Source organism: Chinchilla lanigera, unplaced genomic scaffold (assembly GCF_000276665.1).
Source record: "Chinchilla lanigera isolate Chin_1 unplaced genomic scaffold, ChiLan1.0 scaffold00092, whole genome shotgun sequence".
NCBI classification, from domain to species: Eukaryota; Metazoa; Chordata; class Mammalia; order Rodentia; family Chinchillidae; genus Chinchilla; species Chinchilla lanigera.
Window position 1 is genome coordinate 4,179,184 of NW_004955493.1, and position 19,194 is coordinate 4,198,377.

Here is a 19,194-nt window from a genome sequence, read left to right on the forward strand (position 1 = left end):
TACATCTTCGCTGCCTGCCGTCCCCCAATGGGTAATTAAAATGATGCCACTGCTGTTTTCACTACATTCAAAAGTGTTTTAATTTGTATCTAGCCAGAGGCCTTCTAGCAACAGGAACATTTGTACAAATCCAACAAATAATTATAAATAAATAAAGTCTCCATTTCTGCTGTTCAGGGGGAAGGTTTCCTTCAGGTAACACATTTATAAATCCACCTGTTTGACAATATGGAGCTAAAATAACAGTAGAGTTTGAACTGGCTGCTTATGTGACAGTTGAAATGGTGTGTTTGTCAGCATAGAAATGAAAAACAATATCATGCAGGGAGGTAATCCAGTCCCAGAGGCGCCATGAACTATAAATGCTAAATTACAATAGACCCAGGGTATAACCTTGCATAATTCTTGAATAAAGGATGTAAGGAGTAGAACACCCAAGGTAGCAAGAACTGAGATGGAAGGAGGCCTACGCCATGTATAGTTATGGTGATTTTGGAATTACTAAGAGGATCTTCAGGTGCATATTTGACAACAACACGTATTTGACAGCTGTTTTTCATGTGTAACACTGGTGAAAATAGTGAGAAAAGCATTTAGGAGGAGTAGTTACACAGTTCGGTGCTTGCTTCCTCTCTGGGGGACCTTTTTGCCCTCAGCTTTTCTTGAGTGAGGATGGGTTGATAGCAGTTATGGTTGCTCATCCAATCTGCAGTTAACGGATAATTTTAAGTGGAACTTAGGTGACACCAGATTTCCTTCTTCAGTGTGACAGCTGATCATATTTTGGGGAGTAGAGTTACCACAGATACCATATTTCCATTGCAGACTGTTTCGGGGTCCCAGACTCCTTGGGTACCATCCAGGTCATTCATGTTTCGATGAGATATACACAGATGCTGAAGGTGAGTGTGTGTCTACATTTCACTTTCATTCCGAATGGCCAAGGGAAGCAAATCAGAGTTGGCTATGGCCTCAGTAAGAGATAGTGTTTGCTGAATAAGGGATATGTGAAAAAAAATTATGAGGTCTACTTTCTAGATATCTTCTAGGCCTCTTAAGAAACGATGGAATCTCATTCTTCAACCTGGGAGTAGTTGTCATTTCCGTATCCTTAAATGTATTTAACCATTTTGGTTGACACATAATTATGCATAGTTACAAGGCACAGTGTGATATTTCGGTAACATGTTTACAAAAATGCTAACTATCCTGATTTGATGTTATACATGGTGTACATGTGTTGACTTATCACCCTGTAACCCACAAATATATGCAATTAGAATAATTAAAAACAAAATTGTTACACTCAGAAAAACACCAGAGGGAAGAACAGAGGGAATTTTTTGTGTCAAATATGCCAGAGTTGTAGAAGTCCAGCACCTTGGAGGTGGGAAGGGCTCAGACCCTACCTCGACTATCTGAAAGGGTATGTAAATTCCTACCAGGAGAGCCCATTCTGTGGTTCATGAGAGGGTATGATTCTGTGTCTGTAACAGAATCATTGAAGAAGTGTGTGTAAATCATATTTTCAGTGGACTAGTTGGTCTCATTCTTTAAAGAACTCTGTCTGTAAATGAAATACTTGTACTGGAATGTAACCCTTTTTATTGGAGTAGGCAGTACAACATGGGGCCAGAGTTCTGGAACCACGCTACTGGGTTAGAATCCATTCTGCAGCTCCCTAGCTGTGTAAGCATGCTTTTGTTTCCCGGATGTTAAATGGGATTACCCATAGAGGAATACATTTGAGTAGTGCATTGCGAGTACCCAGTAGATATCAACTACTATCACCACTATTATTTAACTATATCAAGTCCGTTAAAATTGTCTTAGCTCTAATGAAATGTCTCATCTTTTGCAGCCTCCCCAGAAGAACTTAACTAACCTGATTATTTCTCTTAATTTCTGCCTCTCTGTCTTTCATTCAAGATTTACTGTGTACCTGCCATTTGTCAGAAATACATAGCTGGTTCTAACAAAAGGGAAAGATAATAGTTCCAGCTCTAACGAAACTCATAGTCTAGGGGTGGAAAACCAAGAAGCATATGATTGCAGTTCGTATTCGCAGCACATTTCCCATCTGTCTGTAACTGACAACATTTCCTCAGCTGCCATTAATCTATACTCTCTTGATGATCTACCAGTGTCCAGTTGACTAATTAGGAACTCCATTGGCCCTGTGTACTCATGCTGCACCTGTAGAACACCAGTACCTTCCATGTCTTTTCGTGGACCGTGCTACCCTTGAACACTATAGCTGGGTCTGCACTTTTCCACACAACTTGGACTAGGTCCAGCTCACTGCAATGGCCTTTACTCATCAATCACTGTGTACTTTTAGAACAGTGCCAGTGCTAAGCGAAGAAAATTCTTAAGCCCTTTTAGGGTCACTTTTTCTATTCGTTGCCTTGAGGGGTGGGAGATGCCACCAGAGAATTCTCATTTGTGGTCTGCCTTCATTGCCACTAGGTGTCACTGTTCTACATAAATAAAATGGAACCATGCTGGCCTTGGCACTGTGAAATGGGGCCTTTGGTTACACGGGTTGGCAGGTTGAGGTGTCCACTGGATTTCAAGTTGTCAGGTAACCACCACTGCCATCGAAAGACCAGCCACAGTGCAGGAGACAAGCCGTATAAAAAGCCGTGGAAATTCAAGTATTTGACACAGGTACATCCGATACTGTGTTCCATATCCTCTTTGGTATTGATCTTTTTAAATAGATCTATAAAGATTAACTTCTTGGAACAAATGTAATATATTTATGGAATGTAGGGAGTGCATCACTTTATTATTTATGTAGCTGTTTGGGAAAAAGTGTCTGGCTCTATTGGGACGCCATAGAGAAAACCGAAGAAGCTTACAAGACTGTTGGACCTTCTACCAGCAGTCTTCTCTCTGCATGATGAAGAGAAGCTTAAAGTCACATGTTTAGATAAAAGCGTTTATCACTTAATCCTGTCTTCTCTTTTTTCTGCCTTTAGGATAGTTAGTCGTGGTGTCTTAGCACTTGTGAGGGTTCACTGGGAAAAGGAAAACATCCTCTCCACCCTCCTGCCCACTGCTATCATTGAATGGGGACCTCCAGTCTCCACAGCACAGGAGAAGGCTCTGTGAGCTGTGTACTTGGCTTTTATCGTGTTCCTCACACTGGGGTGTTATGTTCTTTCTAGTGTTTATAAAAATACAGGGCCTTACCTGTTGTGGTCAGTGATCACCACTCTCTTCACATTTTGGTACATGATAAATTGTCAGAGTGAGAGTTTCACCAGCCGTAAGAATCTAAGGACAGGACTTTTTGCCCTTGACATGCTCCTTTTGGAAGAATGTTTAATTGTGTTGGCCAAGTCATGATCACAAAGGTAGTTCGGGCTTTGAACTTTGTATACCATGGCACTTGGGATCAGTTTTAAGGAAGGTCCAATCTCTGTGGGAAAAAGACTAGCAGTAGGGATTGCAAGAAGAAATTTAAGGCAGAAAGGAGATCATACATATGTGCTGTATTTGTCTTATATTACAGTGATTACATCCCGAATGATATGGCTATGATGTGTTAACCAATAAAAACCACATGTTCTTTTTGGTTGATCAGTTCTAACAACTTGAGGCATTCCTAATCATTTTCACATTTTGTTAATTACCCAGAACATGGTAGAGTGTGATGGAGATAGTCTCAAAAAGATTCCTGTGCACAGTTCCTTCAATGTCTGTGATATAAACGTCCTTAAAATGTTACCAGGAAGTCCTTTGTTGCAGATAACTGACAAAAAGCTTTGCTTATTGCAGGAGAAATTTGAGGTTGGTGTAGGATTATTCTGAGCTATTTTGAGAAGCAATCTGCTACAATTCAGAAGCTTTGCCATGGGTATGGACTTATGAACACGACATGGAGTCTTGACTCTTCTAATAAGGAGTATTTTGATAAGTTATAAAGAATAACTTTCATAGTGTATTTTACTCCCAGTATCACATAGATTGTTGGTCATCATATAACTTCCAGACTAGACAGTGCTTCCATGTAAATAGTTTTTAGATGCTATGATGTTATAACAGTAAGGATAATGTAATGGCAGTTTCCTAGAACAGAGTAGTGAATTTTTCCATAAAGGGCATTTTTAAATGGGTCATTAACTCATTTTATGAGTGCTTTAGTGCTTTGTGCGCTGTGAGGAAATAATGTATCAACCTACAGGGGCCGAAACTGATTCAGAAAAGAATGTCATCACTTAGTGAACATCCTCTTCTAAGGAATTACATAGTCGTGCAGCTTGGGTCCTATAAACAATATAGTTTTATGCTTGCAGGCCACACCTAGATATTATAGCTGCCAAGCCCTATCAGTAAGCTGTGTGTGGTCAAGTAGACTTTTTGTTTGAGACGGATGAGTCTCATGGTTGGCTAGATGAAATTTGTACTTAACTCTTCTAATTTTTTCCCCTTTCGATTTCATCCAGAATCAGGGTCGGTCCCGTGTAGTTCTTTGTGCTGTTTGATGAGCCTTCATGAGTGAGCCTAAACTGTCTTCTAGTCCGTGATTGTTTTTATTTTAAAAATTAAAAAACTGACAAAACAACAATGAAGACAAAATCAAAACAACAGTAAAACAGCAAAAATGATACATGACCTCAAGACAAAGCGATAGAAATTTACATTGGTTGCTGCATTACATACTGTTATCTTCAGTGAAGTTGCTCAGTCCATTAGACGTAAGAATGTAAGATTGATCAAACAATTAAGACAGTATCAAGTAAAAAATGTAATAATTAAAAAAAAAAAGCATTGGAAAGGATGCAGATCATCACCATACAAAATGGTAGGAGTTCAGCAATGTTTCTTATACTGCATATTGTTTTCAGATCAGTCATTCAGATTACCAGATTCAAGTGTGTGAAATGGTCAAGAAAAAAGAAAATTTTAAGCTTTGTCTGTTCCTCTCAATAAGCCACAGACATCAGCAATACACCTATTCCAGGTATCCTTATATGTACATATAAATTTTGTTTTTCATTTAAAAAAACCAACATACCTAAAACAAATACATAAACAAAACAGCATAGAGAACGATAAAAAATGATACAGAATTTCAAAACATGGTGATAGGTTATTAACAATGGTTGTTATACTGCACAATGTCATCTTCAAAATGGTTGCACAGATAACAAGATATAGGCATGCAAGACTGATCAAACAATTACACATTAACAGTTCCTTTGAATAAACCTGCAGATATTAGTTATACAATTATTCAATCCAGCTATTCCCCTCCTGGGTACTTTTCCAGAAGGACTGAAAACATCATACCACAGTGATATATGTACACCCATGTTCATAGTCCATGAGTTTTAAATAAAGATGGCCTGAGGAACATGAAGACCTGCACAGATGGTTGGTGTGGAGCATATCCTTCCAGTATGCTTCTGCTGGTCTTCTAGCTGCAAGTGTAGTCGCAAACTCAGAGCTGTAATGAATAGGACAGGAATATCCATGGATAAGCATCCCAAAGACATTCTGATGGAGGCTTATAATCAGTACAAATTGTAACGGCCAGGGAAGGAGTTGTTGTGCAGATGGCTTTATTCTTGAATACCCAGCACCATCTGGCGCTTTGGGGCCGCGCCCAGCCCCACCACGAGAAGAAACCGTATTTCCAATGCATTGGCACAAACTCTCGAGTCAATGGCTCCTTGACATTTTGGACTCTTGATCATATGTGGGTCCAGCTGCAGAATGTGCCCTTTCCATTGGGCAGAGAAGTGGTTCCAGTGACGTTGTCTTTTGTTGAAGAAAAGGTCGCCTCAGGGAGTCTTGGAGATTTGGGTTAAATTTGGGTATTACACATGGCACTATGACCCATTTGTTTAAGGCTGAATGAAATACTTACAATATTGATGTAGAAGAATTTCGTAGGGAAAGATCTGAGTTTATGTTAAAATAAATGAAGATAATTGCATTACTTAATGTAGGCTTTCTCCAGTCGCTTTTAAAGCACTTCATACAGATTTTAATTTTTCTGCTTACCTCACTGTAATGTGATTTTTCTCTTCTGTGTCTCTTCCACTGTGGAGAGTGATTCCTGAAGGGGGAACTCGAGTATGTGTGTACGGATTTTAGAAAATTTCTTTCCTTAGAAACTAGGACCTGGACTGGTATGTTTTAAATATCTAGTAAATTACTTGACTTCACCGTGAAAACTTACTTTATCTTTGTGCTTTATTAACCTCATTATTAGGAAGTCATTCAGATATGGCTCCAACCATCAGAATCCTAGAAATCAGGATCTTTAAGGGCCAGTAGTTACCTTGAACTTAAGGAGCTTAGTTCTTTTGCTTTGAATATCTGCTCATACTTTTCTTTTCAATATCTGCTCATATTCTTTTTGTATTTCCCAAGAGAATAAGTGCTATGAAAATGTGCTGGCTCTAGTGTTTACTAGTTATATGATCTTGAACTAGTTATTTTAACCCTCTAAAATTTTGGTTTCTTGACCTATAAAATGGGACTAATAATGATGCGCTTCTGAAGTAATGGATTTCATAAAATTAGCCATATAAAGAGATCCGCAATATAAACAATAAATGCAAACTGTTTGCTAAATCTTGACACGCAGCTTCCCTGCACTTCTAAAGCATATCTTTCAATTCATCCCCGCTCTAGTATCATTTTCTCCTTGGAAAATGACTGATTATTCCCATTATCTATTGCTTCACATGAACCACCCCCCAATGTAGTAGATGGAAAAGACTATTATTATTTCTCATAGTTTTGTGGGTTAATTTATCTCAGCTGAGCAGTACTTAGTTCTCTTGAGCAGTTCCAGTAGGATTCGCCTGGGCTTAGCCTCCCAGTGGCTGACAGCTGTCCTCTGGAGTGCTCCCTGTGACTTTCCATATTGCTTGGGGTTTTCACAATGTGGTGATCTCCATCTTGCTGCCCTCTCACGGGCAGCAAATTTCCAAGAAGGATTTCTAAGCCTCCCAGTGGAAGATGCAAGGCTATGAGAAAAGCGTAGACCTGCTTTACTTCTACAGTATTTTGTTGGTCAAAAGTACAATCTATCACCATTACAGATTTGAAAGGAAGAAGCACGACAAGGGGACGAATGCTGGGAGGTATGGTTTGCAGGGGGGTTCGGGTTTAAAAGGATATCTTTGGAGACCAGCTGGCAAAGGAATCTTGGCTCTTTCGGCAAAGAGGCTCTGGAAATAAACATTGTGGAAGATCCGTCGAATGACCGCCTACGTTTAACAACTCCCATCAGGTTCAGTCTTTCAGTCATGGCCTTTAATGAGTCCTGTTACACACGTGGCAGTGCCTTGTGGCTTTGCATGCAGGATTCTTTGATTATCATGCAAGTCTTGGCCTGCATTATCATTCTGAGAACCAGCATTGCTTTGTGCAAGGTGGTCTGGCTTGGCACTGCTTGAACTTCATTTTAATGGGTTTTAAATGGCTTCTTTCAAGTTGGCCCAGTGTCCTAAAGTTTATATCTTGTACTTTTGGAGCAGTTTGCAGTATTTTGCTACAATGTAAGCTTTTTGTTTGTATTCTTGAGCTCACCTGCAAATCAGTTAGAGGAGTAATTCCCTGAACACTCAGCAGATTTTTCACACAGTTATTTTTTAAATTTCCCAAATGAATATATGTTTATAAAAAAGAAGGGAGAGAGAGGAGAGAGAGACAGGGCAAGGTGATGAATACCTGTAATCTTAGCACTCAGGGAGGCTGAAGCAAGAGGATTGCAAGATTTTGGTACAGTCTCAGCAGCATAGCAACTTAGACTCTGTTTCAAAATTTAAAGTAATTAAAGAAAAAGAGTTGGGGTATAACTCAGTATGAAGGCCCTGGGTTCAATCCCCAGTAACAATTAAAAAAAGGAAGGAAGAAAAGAAAGAAGGAAAGGAGGGAGGGAAGGAAGGAGGGGAGGGAGGAAGGAAAGAAGGAAGGAAGGAAGGCAGAAAGAAATAGAAGCATTAAAGCAGAAAGCTACATTTCATACCAAACCTAGTTCATTTTCATTCTTCTTAAATGTATCTATTTTTTTAATGCCTGGGTACACAATCCCTTAGACTTTTCTCTATGCTTTTGCAAGATATGTTCATAGTTTTGTTGCTTCTTAAACGAAATTGAGAACATCCATTCATTCATTCATTCATTCATTCAAGTAGAAATTCCTTTTTATTCACTCAGAAATTATTTATTGAGTGAGAAAGTATGTTTGAAATTTTACTTTATTTCAAAACAATATGTCTTGGACATTCTTCCATGTCAGTGCATAAAGTTACTCTTACTCTTTTTAATTGCTGTGTGTGATTATTCATGTAGCCATTTGTTGTGGTTTAGATCTGTGATGCCTCCCCCCGTTCTCCTGTGTTCAGAGGTGGGGCTTTTGGGAGGTGGTTAGAACATGCAGTCACTGCTGTCATTAGTGGATTAATTCATTGAGGACTCCGTAGCTGACTCTGCTGTTTAGGTGATGAGGCCTGGTTTGCAGGAGGAGAGCCTCTAGGGGAAAGAACTGGGATTGTGTGTTCTTGCCGTTGGCCCCACCCTTTACTCTCTGACTCCTGGGAGCTTTTCTTTGCCTGACCTTTCCACCCTGCCCTTTCTTTCTTGGAGCTATCTCACCCAGGGTGGACTGAACCCTCCAAAACCATAAGGCAAAGTAAACTTCTTCATAAGTTTTGGGTATTAGATATGTAAAGTGCTCTTTTTTATTACAATCCAACAGTGAGTCTCTTTGAACATATATTTTTTATTTTAAAGATAATAGCAGTAAAAATGATACAGAATTTGAAAACAAGATGATAGGAAATTAACAATAGTTTGAACCTGTATCTTTGTGCGCACATGCATTTAAAAAATGTAAGATGGAGTCTAAGAGGTAGAAGCACTGGGTTAAGGGAAGACCCTTTAGTTCTGATTATCTCTCTGAAAATGAACTTTCAAAACGAATGTGCCAAGAAATCTCATATGATAGCGATGATGCACTGCTCCCTGACAGCGCTAGGTATTTTAATTCTTCCTCTGTCTATCTTCATTTCTGCCAATCTGAAGGCTAAACAATGCTGTTTCACTATTTTATTCTGTCCCTGACAACAAGCTTATTCTTATGAGTCTGGTGTACCTTTTGTTATTCTTCTCCTTTAAGTTATCTATTCTGATCTTTACTGATTGTTCTGTTGGATTGTTTGTCCTTACTGTAGTGATTCCCACAATGCTTTTTAAATGCTGCTGTTAGTAACTGGAAGCATCTTTTCTGAGGAACAGGAATAAGATGAATAGTGACTTAAGCAAATAAACATTTATTTTTCTGAACGCACTGTGAGGCCTAGAGACAGGAGGCAGTGGGCATTTGTTCGTAGGCCTCAGTCTTCTCGGCCCTGGGGTCTCTGTGTGTCACCAGCTATCACGGACCTCTGCTTTAGTGATCAAGTAAATTAAAGCTATGGTGTGCATTGATAGGCATGAGTTTCAGTTAGAAAGTAAGAGGAGGGATAAGGAAAGGGCTCCGGCTAGAGTAGCCCGAGGAGGGCGGCTCTGATGAAGAGGACTGGAGCAGCTCAGCCACAAAAGAACAGAGATTACTTTACAGGGTACTGAGGTGGGCTGGAGTCTAGACAGTCATTATCTCAGTCCCGGCATCACAGCTCTGGAGGAATCCTCATGGCTTGAGGTACAGGTCAGTCCCCGGGAAGTGACTCTCACTGTTTGTGACAGTGTGAATCCTCTGAGGCTCTGCTTTTCCAGGACTCAGTTGACTGCTGGTTCAGGATAACGGCTGGAGGCTTCTAGCAGTTGCTCCAGGGAGGAGGTCTAGAACCGAACCTTACAAAAGCTGGTAAACAGACAACGTAATGAATCCTGACAGTTGCGTTAGTTACTCTTACCTTCGTGTCCTTCATCTTAAACGAGGATGAGATAGAACAGTAGGTCAGTTTAGGGATGTTAGACTTCTGCCAAACGATTAACATACCTACAGCCAGAGTTCTAAGGCTGTGGATACAAAACGAAGGTCCAGGTTTGTTCTGCTTTTAGTTACCTAGCTGTGTTCTGCTTTAAGTTACCTACTGAGCATGTGCAGGCCCAAGTGAACAGGCGAGGGTTTTAGCACGAACCCCTTTTAAATTCCTGTCTGCCTCAGAAGAAAGTCTAAATCCACAAATCATGCTACTGATGAGTAGAGGTTAAGGCACAAGAGTTTGTTCTTTTCTAATCTAGTGGTCTCTGCTGAGTCCTGAGTCTCTACTTTTTCCTCTTGATCTTAGATTAGCAGTGCTGGTGGCATCTGCCCCTCTTATCAGAAGGCTAAGCCTGCGCTACAAGGACATTTATAATGTCTGTAATGGAGCCAGGAGAAGTCAAAAGAAATTGATAAGGAGTTTTGAGTTAAGGCCCCACACTCCCTGTCACTTTGGTATGAATAACATTGTGTTCTTTGTCCCAGTTCCTTGTATTTTTTTCCCCCAATTTGCCTTCAGTATTTCAGTTCTATTTAGAGTACCTTTTGGCTCACAGGTACGTACATTTTGAAGTAGTGAATCTTCTTTTTATTTTTGTTTGTGATTTTAGTGTTCTGTTTCTTACATATTTATTTTACGTGTACAAATCAATCTGGAATTTCATTTTTTTCAGGGTCTACTATGGGAAAATACTTTCCATTCCCCCCAGTAGGGAGCGAGGTTTCTTATAACACAGTCAAGTTTTCCACATGGGCGTGGTCTATTTCAGCATTATTTGTTCTGCCCCGCTCACTCATCTTTCCAGAAGAAGCAGTTTTTCCGTTACTACAGCTTCTGACACATTCTGCTTGTCCTCATGCTGATTGCTAGGATGGCAAATACCCGGGTATGTTCCCCCCTCTCCCAACATCAGAGAATTTGGGGGAGGGGCCTGGGGACTTCTATTTTCATTTGTCCTTCTCCACTTAAATTTTACTAGCAGTTTATTTTTCTTTTTTCTTTCTTTTTTTTTGTCTTTTTGAGACAGGGCCTCACTTTGCAGTTCAGGCTGGCCTTGAGCTCATTTTGTAGCCCAGGCTGGTCTTGAACTCACAACAATCCTCCTGCCTCAGCCTCCCAAGTGCTGGGATTACATACATGCACCACCACACCCAGCCAGAAGTTTCTTAAATTGTATTAAAACATTATATTGGGATTCTTAGTGGAGTTACATTGAGATAGGACATTGGTGCATGGCCTTTTGATGAAGGGACATGGTGTATCTTTTAATGTAAGGATTTTTAATATACCCCAGTATGTTTGGGTTATTTTCCTTGTATCTTGTACATTTTTATTACATCTACTGCCAGGAATTTTGTATCAACTGTTATAATTAGCATATAGCCTCCATTATAAATTCTCATTGTTATATTTAGGAGAACTACTGATTTTTGTTGGTAATCAGTCAGCTTAATAAATTTCTAATTAAAAAATTAAGTTGATTTTAGGAGTTCTTAGGTAAAAAAAATATAACATATGCAAATAATGACGTTAATGGATTTCTTTACAATTTTAATAGCCTTAAGTTTTTTCAAAAACTTGATTCAATGCCAGTAATATCCAGAACAATGTTGAATATTAACAACATTCAACTTCTGTATTTTAAAAAGAATACTTATGTGTGTCACTCCTGAGTGTGATTTTTGCATTGGATGTGGGCTAAATGTCCTTTATGAGATGAAATAAAACTTCTGTTTCTAGCTTGCTGTGAGTTTTTGTTGGGCATTCAGGCAGATACCTATCAAAATTTTTAACATTTATGGAAATGAACATCTAGGATTTCCTTTCATGTTGTGAAGATGGTTCATTTCCTAACAGATGCCATCAGCACTGCTATTCTGTGGTCAAGAGGAAAAATGGGAGAGACTTAGGACACCCAGAGACCCCTAGAGGAATAAATCACAAACAAAATCCTGTGCCCTCACTCATTATTGATGGGCCATCAGAGCTTCCCCCCAAAATCCTACTTTTTCTGATGCATTACTGCATTAGGATTCTGCTAAACTAAAACCAACAGTCTATTATACAGTTTTTTGGTGTTTGGATTTATGCATTAATTTGTTCTTTTGAGGGTTTAGTCTTTATAGTGTTCTAAAATAGTCACAATAAAGGGCAGGTTATGTGTTATAGGCATGTTGGTAGAACTTGTTCGTGAAACTATCTTCTAGGTTAAGTGATTTGGGAGGGTTAGATACTTTGCTGACTTTCTTCCTCTTTGATAATTTCTTAATAATCATCTACCTAATGTAGACTTTCAGGTTTAATGATGTAAATTTACATATGGTGTAAAGCTTCTCCACATTTGTAGTTATTTCCTCTTTATCATTCTTAACATTGTTATTTGTGTCTTTATTTCTTGATCCATCTTGTCAGGAATTTATTTTATTGCTGCTTTTACAAAGTGAGCATTTAATTTTATTGCTGTAGTCTCCTATTTTTTTCCCTTTTCTATTCCATTTATTTCTATTGGTATCTTTATTCATTCTTCTTTCCTACTTTCTTTAGTTTTTTTTTTTAATTGTTCTTTTTTTCCAGTTCCTTGAGTTGAATGTTTAGTTTGTGCCCTTTCAGTCTTCCATGTTTTCTAATACAGGCATTTAAAGTCATAAATTTTTTTTAGACTACTGCTACATTCCATAATTTAGATGTGTAGTGTTCTCTTTCTTTAGTTCTGAACAGGTCATAATTTTAGGTTTGAATTTCTGTTTAACTCAAGACTTATTTAGAAAGCTATTTTAAATCTTCAAACGGATATTTGTTAATAGTTTTTAAACATACCTCCTTAATTCCTCTGTGCACCTTTTAAAATGTTCAACTTTGGGGTAATTTATTGACATTTTGTTAGTGGCCTAATAAACACATTGACTTTTTGATAAATTTTTTTAAAGGATATTGGTTTTCTGTGTACAGAATATAGATGTGTGCTCCAGTTTGAGTGTCCCCTGATGCTTCACGTTTTGAAATTAAGTCTAATTACGGTGTTTACTGGTGGGTCCTTTGGAAAGTGGTAAAGATTAGGTAAAGTCATCAGTTTGGAGCCTGTATGATTGAAAGTTAGTGACTTTCTAAGGAGAGGGAGAGAGAGACCAGGTACACACACACACACACACACACACACATACACACACACACTCACACACATTCACACTCCATGTTTCCGCCAGGAGATGCCTCAGGCCTGGGGCATCAGCAAAGGTGGCCCTTTGACTTTGTATTGAGAACCATGAGCTGAAATAACTCTTTCTCTCACTCCTTTTGTAACTCACCTGGTTTGTGGTATTATGTCACTGGCAATGGAAGATACAGTAATATGTCCACAAAAATATACATTTTCATGAAAGCCTTGGTATCCTTTAGATATTGCGTTCAGTACTGGGGACCGAATCCAGTGCCTTTACATTGAACTATACCCATTGGCCTTCTGAGTTTTTGAGTCAAGGTTTGCTAAATTGCCAAGTTGCCCAGGCTGAGCTCATGGGTTGGATCTTGTGGTCCTCCTGCGTCTGACTGCCCGTGTGCTGGGATTACAGGACTGCACCACTATGCTTATTTCTTTATAATGTTTTAAACTATAAGTCTCTGAGCAAGACGTGTCACTTTCTCCACGAGATTCTGAGTGGTTTTGCTTTAAATAAATATTTTGAAGTTCTGTTGTTGGGTGAATAAGTTTCAGTTTATTTCCAATAAAGACTTTGAGAGCTTCTTTACGGATCACATATTAATAAAATATCTTCCTGGGTCCCTTACTGACACGTCTTATTTTAATTTCTATTTGTTATGGTGTTTGTGTTACCAATTCCATTTTCTGCCATTTTTATTTGATGATATTTTGTGTCTTATTTTAAATCTTTTGGGGTTATTCTGTTTTATGACTTCTATAATGAAGCTATAAATGTCCTTTCTAAACACTCATGTATGGCATCAAAAATTTGAACATTTTTAATGGGCTAGAAAAACCCCCACATGTTGACTGACTTGACAAATTCTACTTAGCCTTTGAAAAGGGAAACCTTTTCAAAAATTCTCTGGCCCCAAAGTAGGTGGACCCCTCTTCCTTATCTTTAAATCCCTTCATTACATGTAAATCCAACCTCTGAGTATATTCAGAGGTGTGTGTGTTCCCCTTGCTCCTAGATTCTTGAAACATTAAAACAAATTTTTATTTTCTTGTGTTATGGTTTGTATCTGGATGTGCCCCCAAAGCCTCGTGCTGTCATGGGGCAGGCTTCTAGAGTTTATGATTGATTCACAGTCCAGTGCTGGAATTACGGATATGAGTACTACACTTGCCCTGGGGCAGGTAGTTTGCATACAGTGTAAGGGAGGCAAAGAGGCTTGCTTTTCCAGCTGCCATTCCTCCCTTTTGCTCTGGCTGTTTTTGCTGTTCCACCACCATGAACAGTTGCCTTGTGCCATGTGCCACTCTGTCTTGGAGCCAGCCAAGCATGGACTGAAACCTCCACAAACTGTAAGGTGAATAAACCTTTCCTTCCTTAATTTTGGGCTTTGGGTGTTTTGTCCCAGCAATGAGAGAAAAGTAACCAAGACACCTTGTTTCTTATTTTTCTATCCCTAATACTTCCTCTTTCCTCCACACAATTATGATGACCGTGCTATTCTTGGTTCTGCAGTGCACAGTACAGATTTGGGGGTCTTCTGAGGTTATTCCTTCTGCACCTGGAGGGATTGCAAACTGGAGAAAGGAAAGGATGTTTTATAGAGGGGCACACTGACAGCCAGAAAGTATGGTCTCTGCTCAGGGTTTCTCTAACCTCTCATGGTGGCTTAAACAGTTCTGTGCTAAGGAGAGACCAGCAAGTATGGTGGGAGAGGATGAAAACAATGCGGATTTTTATGAAGAAACACGCTTTTCATGCAGAAGGAGATGCTGTATCTTTCGACCCATTAAAAAGCGTTGTACTAAACTTGGACCTTTTGTTGAGTAATTTCTCATTTTACTGCCAAAGTTCAGTGGCTGGCAATCCTAGGTGGTTGTACTCCTAAAATGTGCAGTTGGACGTGGAAAGCTCACTCAAGGAGGAACTTTCCAAGGGAACTGGGCCATGGCCAAGAATTGTGGCACTAATAATGAATGAAGTATATTCCCATTTTTATGGTCCGTGCTGTACAAGGCTTTGGGTTTCACTGGTAGTGAAAATTTGTTTTGTTTTGTTTTGTTTTTGTAGTTTTTTTTCTGGTACTGGGAATCGAACTCATGACCTTGCGCTTGCCAGGCAGGCACTTTGCCGCTGAGCTAAATCCCCAGCCCCTCACTGGTAGTTTAGATCATATACTGGCTTTTCTCTGGGGCTGACTGGCAGGTTGGGCAATGTCATAGTTAATCTTGATTGTCAAGTTGATTGTTGGGAGCCATCTAAGGGATTAATAAGGCACACTTCTGGGTGTGTCGGATGAGTCGTGGACACACGACTGTAGTGACTATATCTGGCCTCTGGCTTTTCTGGTTCTTCCACTGCTGCTTGTTTCGCAGCTGAGGGAGTATTACAAAGGACTGTTAGCATTGTTTCCACTCTTCTACCTCTGTGAGCACTCGGTGCTTATTTGGTATTCCTGAGAAGGCTGTTGGAGTGAAGCTCCTCCTCTCTGCCCTGTGCTGCAGAGTCCTATTCCCTTGTTTCCACTTCATGCCCAATGGCTCAAGCCATTGTGTGCCTTTCTCTTTCTTCCTAAATGATTCCCAACACTGTTCTTCTCTTAGGCTACTCTTGAGAGTGCCCTTCAATCCCTTAGCCCCATCCCTGCACATTCTAGTGGCCAGAGGTAGCTGAAACACACATTCCTTTAAAAGCAAAGAAAGCTTCACTAGAGCTGGTGCAGGACATCAGGGAACTTGGACAATTTCTGTTACCAAAGTAGAGGAAAGTGGGATCAGGAGGGAACACTGTGGGGCATGAGCAGGTGTGTCGGGAGCTGGTGTGTTGGAAATAATCATGCTAGACTAAGAAACACTGAATTCGTCCTAGGTGGAGACTAGTTCCAAAGGTTGCTATTCAGTTGCTCAGCTTTAGTGGTTACATATGTTTTCTTGAGGAGAAATGCCTGAGAACACTTTGGAAGTTCTTAGTGGATCTGGCCATGGTGTAATGACAGTGGGGGGTGGCTACAGACATGTGCTGCATGTCTTTCTCTTTTTGGAAATAAATCCCTAGACTCAGTTTGTCAGTGTAGTTTATAAAGTGCTCAGACATTAGGAAATCTCTACAAAGCTTTTACTTTTGCAAAAGGCCATGAGCACAACCCAGCAATGAGGTACCAGGTACACAGGACAAAGGAGGGTTGTCCCTTTTATCTCTAACACAGGAGATCAGCTGACCTTTTTCCTATTGGTTGGATTGAAGGTTCATAATCTATCTTGATTGACTAGTTTAAGTGGCACCAGGGGAGGATTGGAGGAGTTACTAAGGTGAAGGAAGACCTGGAAGGGAAAGGGTGTAGGGAACAGAAAGTCCTTGGTTATTGATAAACTATCTTTGTAGAATTTAAACTGAGCTGGCATTTCTACAAACCCTACCATAAGGGATGCAGGAGGGCAAGCTAGGGTGGACTGGAGTTTTAAGATGGAGCTTCAGTTTAAATCCTTTGATAGAAAAGATGGAGTTGGAGTTTCTTACACCCTGTGGCTTTTAAACACTGATTCAACAATGGGAGCATCATGGCATTTTGTATTATATGATTTTATACCTGAATAACGTGGCTTTTAGTGACATCAGGGGACCCATGCAAAATTGGGTGAGTAGCTAAGTGGTAGAGCTGGGGTTGGAATCAGGTCTAATTCTGATATGGCGCGCTTAGATATCCTCAAAACGAGAAAAGCTACAGGTCTGTCATGGCAACTAGATCTTACGACCCCTTCCTTTACTTGCTTCATTCTTAAATCTCTTTGTCTATCTCTTCTCTGACTTCTTTCCCCTGAAGCTGCTCAAACGCTTCCGAAACGCTTGCCTTTACTTTGTGTTCTACTGACTCCCTGAAGAGCAACGTCTCCACTCACTTCTGCAGGTTGACCCTTCATGTTCACGTCCACAGCCTGTACCTACCCCCACATGTATGCTGGCTGTTTCTGTTTGGGTGATCCATGGAGACTGAACTCTAGCTTTTAGCTATGATCTTGATTGATTGGGTTGAGTTCCTGACAGAACGTGAAATCCACGCCCAGTGCCTCCCACTGCTTTACCACCCAGTCTCACAAAGGAGAGCACACCCTGCTGCTACTCACAATCACGTGCTTCCTCATCTTCTGTCACCTGCAGCCCAGCTAGAATGAGATTTTCTTTTTCAATCAAAATATGATGTCACTCCCTGTATAAAACCTCTAAATGGCCTTTGCCATTTTCAGGATACTGGCAGTTACTTGTGTAGAATGCATTCATTTGCTGAGCAGTGGCTCACCGAGTCTTCACCACCCTGTGAAGCAGTTTATTCTTATTTTCCCCATTAAACAGATGAGGAAATGGAGAACCTGGATGCTGACTAATGCCTCTGGGATCATAGAGACAGGAAGTGTTGCGGCAGTGATTCAAATCCAGATAGTGTGAGTTAAGCAGCTTGCTTTAGGCTTTGCGGACAATCTCCTTTACTTGGTACATCCCAGTCACCTTGCCTGGGATGTTCAGACTTGTTCCATCTTCCCAGGCCAAGTTTTTATGAACTGGGTTCTGGAGAAAGGAGATGTAGGAGAGGCTGTAGCCAGCCAGGTTGCCCATAATTGACTTACCTTAGGAGCAAGGCATTCTAGGTGTTTGTTGTTATGCCCATAAGTATATTCTTAGAGATCAGAGAACTTTGGTGAAAGGAGAACTGAAACTGTTCAGATTCCACATGTGAGAACCAAGAATAGCCTGGCATAAAAATTGTGCATTGCCTTGGACAGAAATCTACATATCTCAGGGATTGAATGAACACAAAACACAAATTATCTCTTATGGGCTGAATATTTACAGTGTGAGTAGTGGAACAAGATGATCATAGGACAGTGCTAAAGAGTGATTTTTACAGTAATGGAAGGATTGGGTCATTATGAAATTCTCTGGAAAAACAATTCATATTTGAGTTATATTAATTACATGAGGATTGCACAGCACAACCATTTCTCTTTTTTTTGTTTAAAGAAATTCTATGGTTTTGTCAGACTGACTCTGTGATCATCAATTTTTGTGAAGTATATGATGAATAAATGATATTGCATTACAGTTCTCAATAGGGGAAAAATTATCAAATCAAGAGCTATACATGTAAGATGGGAATATGCCAGAATCATTGTATTCTGCTTGGGGCTGATTTTATGTGACTCAAACAACACAGTGTATCATTGTAGTCTAAATACTTGGGTGGACCTCTGAACATTGAAACCAGTACAATGCAGAGGTTCAAGAATACTCTGAATTGTGGTATCTTTTAATTTTTTATTTCTTGATTTACAATGTAGTGAAGCTCACTTTTAAGTACAGTTTAAAATACTTGGAGCCAGAAGTGTTTCATGTTTTTTTTTTTTTTTCAGGTTTAGGAACATTTGCAGATATTCAAGCGTGATTGAAAGATATGGTGAATGTTTAAGTTAAAAAAAAGAAAACTTATTACAGTAAACAACATTGCCAAGAACAAAGAAATACTGTCAGTGTGTTTGAAGCAAAGGAAAGTATTTTAAAGGGAATTAATATGTCTTTTGCTCTAATAATCTTTTATGAAAACTTGAAACATTCACTGTATTTTTAATCACATATAATTCAGTATCTCAGCATTAAGAACCCAATCTAAACATGAAGTTTATGTTTCATGTACACCTTCTACACGTAGCCTAAATATAATTTTATACAGTATTTTAAATAATTTTGTGAATGAGGCAAAGTTTGTACAGGTTGAATCATCCAAAAGCAAAGGTATTACTCAGCCACTGATTTGTACAACTGGTATTTTCCACCACCTATGATATCGTGTTGGCACTCAAAAACGCGTTGGATTTTGGAACATTTTGAATTAGCTACGCTCAATCTAACTGTGTGAATTTAAGCACGTGCATACATTCATGTGACCACCGCTGCAAACAAACTACAGAGCAATTTTGTTCACCACCAAAAACCAGTCTTGTGTATGGCTTCTTTACAACTTATGACCAAAAGTAGGATGACTGTTTAGAATTTAATCAGTTATTACGGTGAAACACCCACTGTCCCTAATC

General features: G+C 39.6%; 1 long non-coding RNA gene across 1 annotated transcript in view; it reads left to right on the forward strand.

Annotated features, from left to right (window-relative positions):
* The first annotated feature begins 825 nt into the window (after positions 1 to 825).
* Positions 826 to 19,194, forward strand: part of LOC106146732 — a 33,941-nt gene continuing 15,572 nt past the window's right edge. Inside the window, exon 1 of the long non-coding RNA XR_001231293.1 lies at positions 826 to 902. This is a non-coding gene — a long non-coding RNA (uncharacterized LOC106146732). The remainder of the gene's footprint in view (positions 903 to 19,194) is intronic.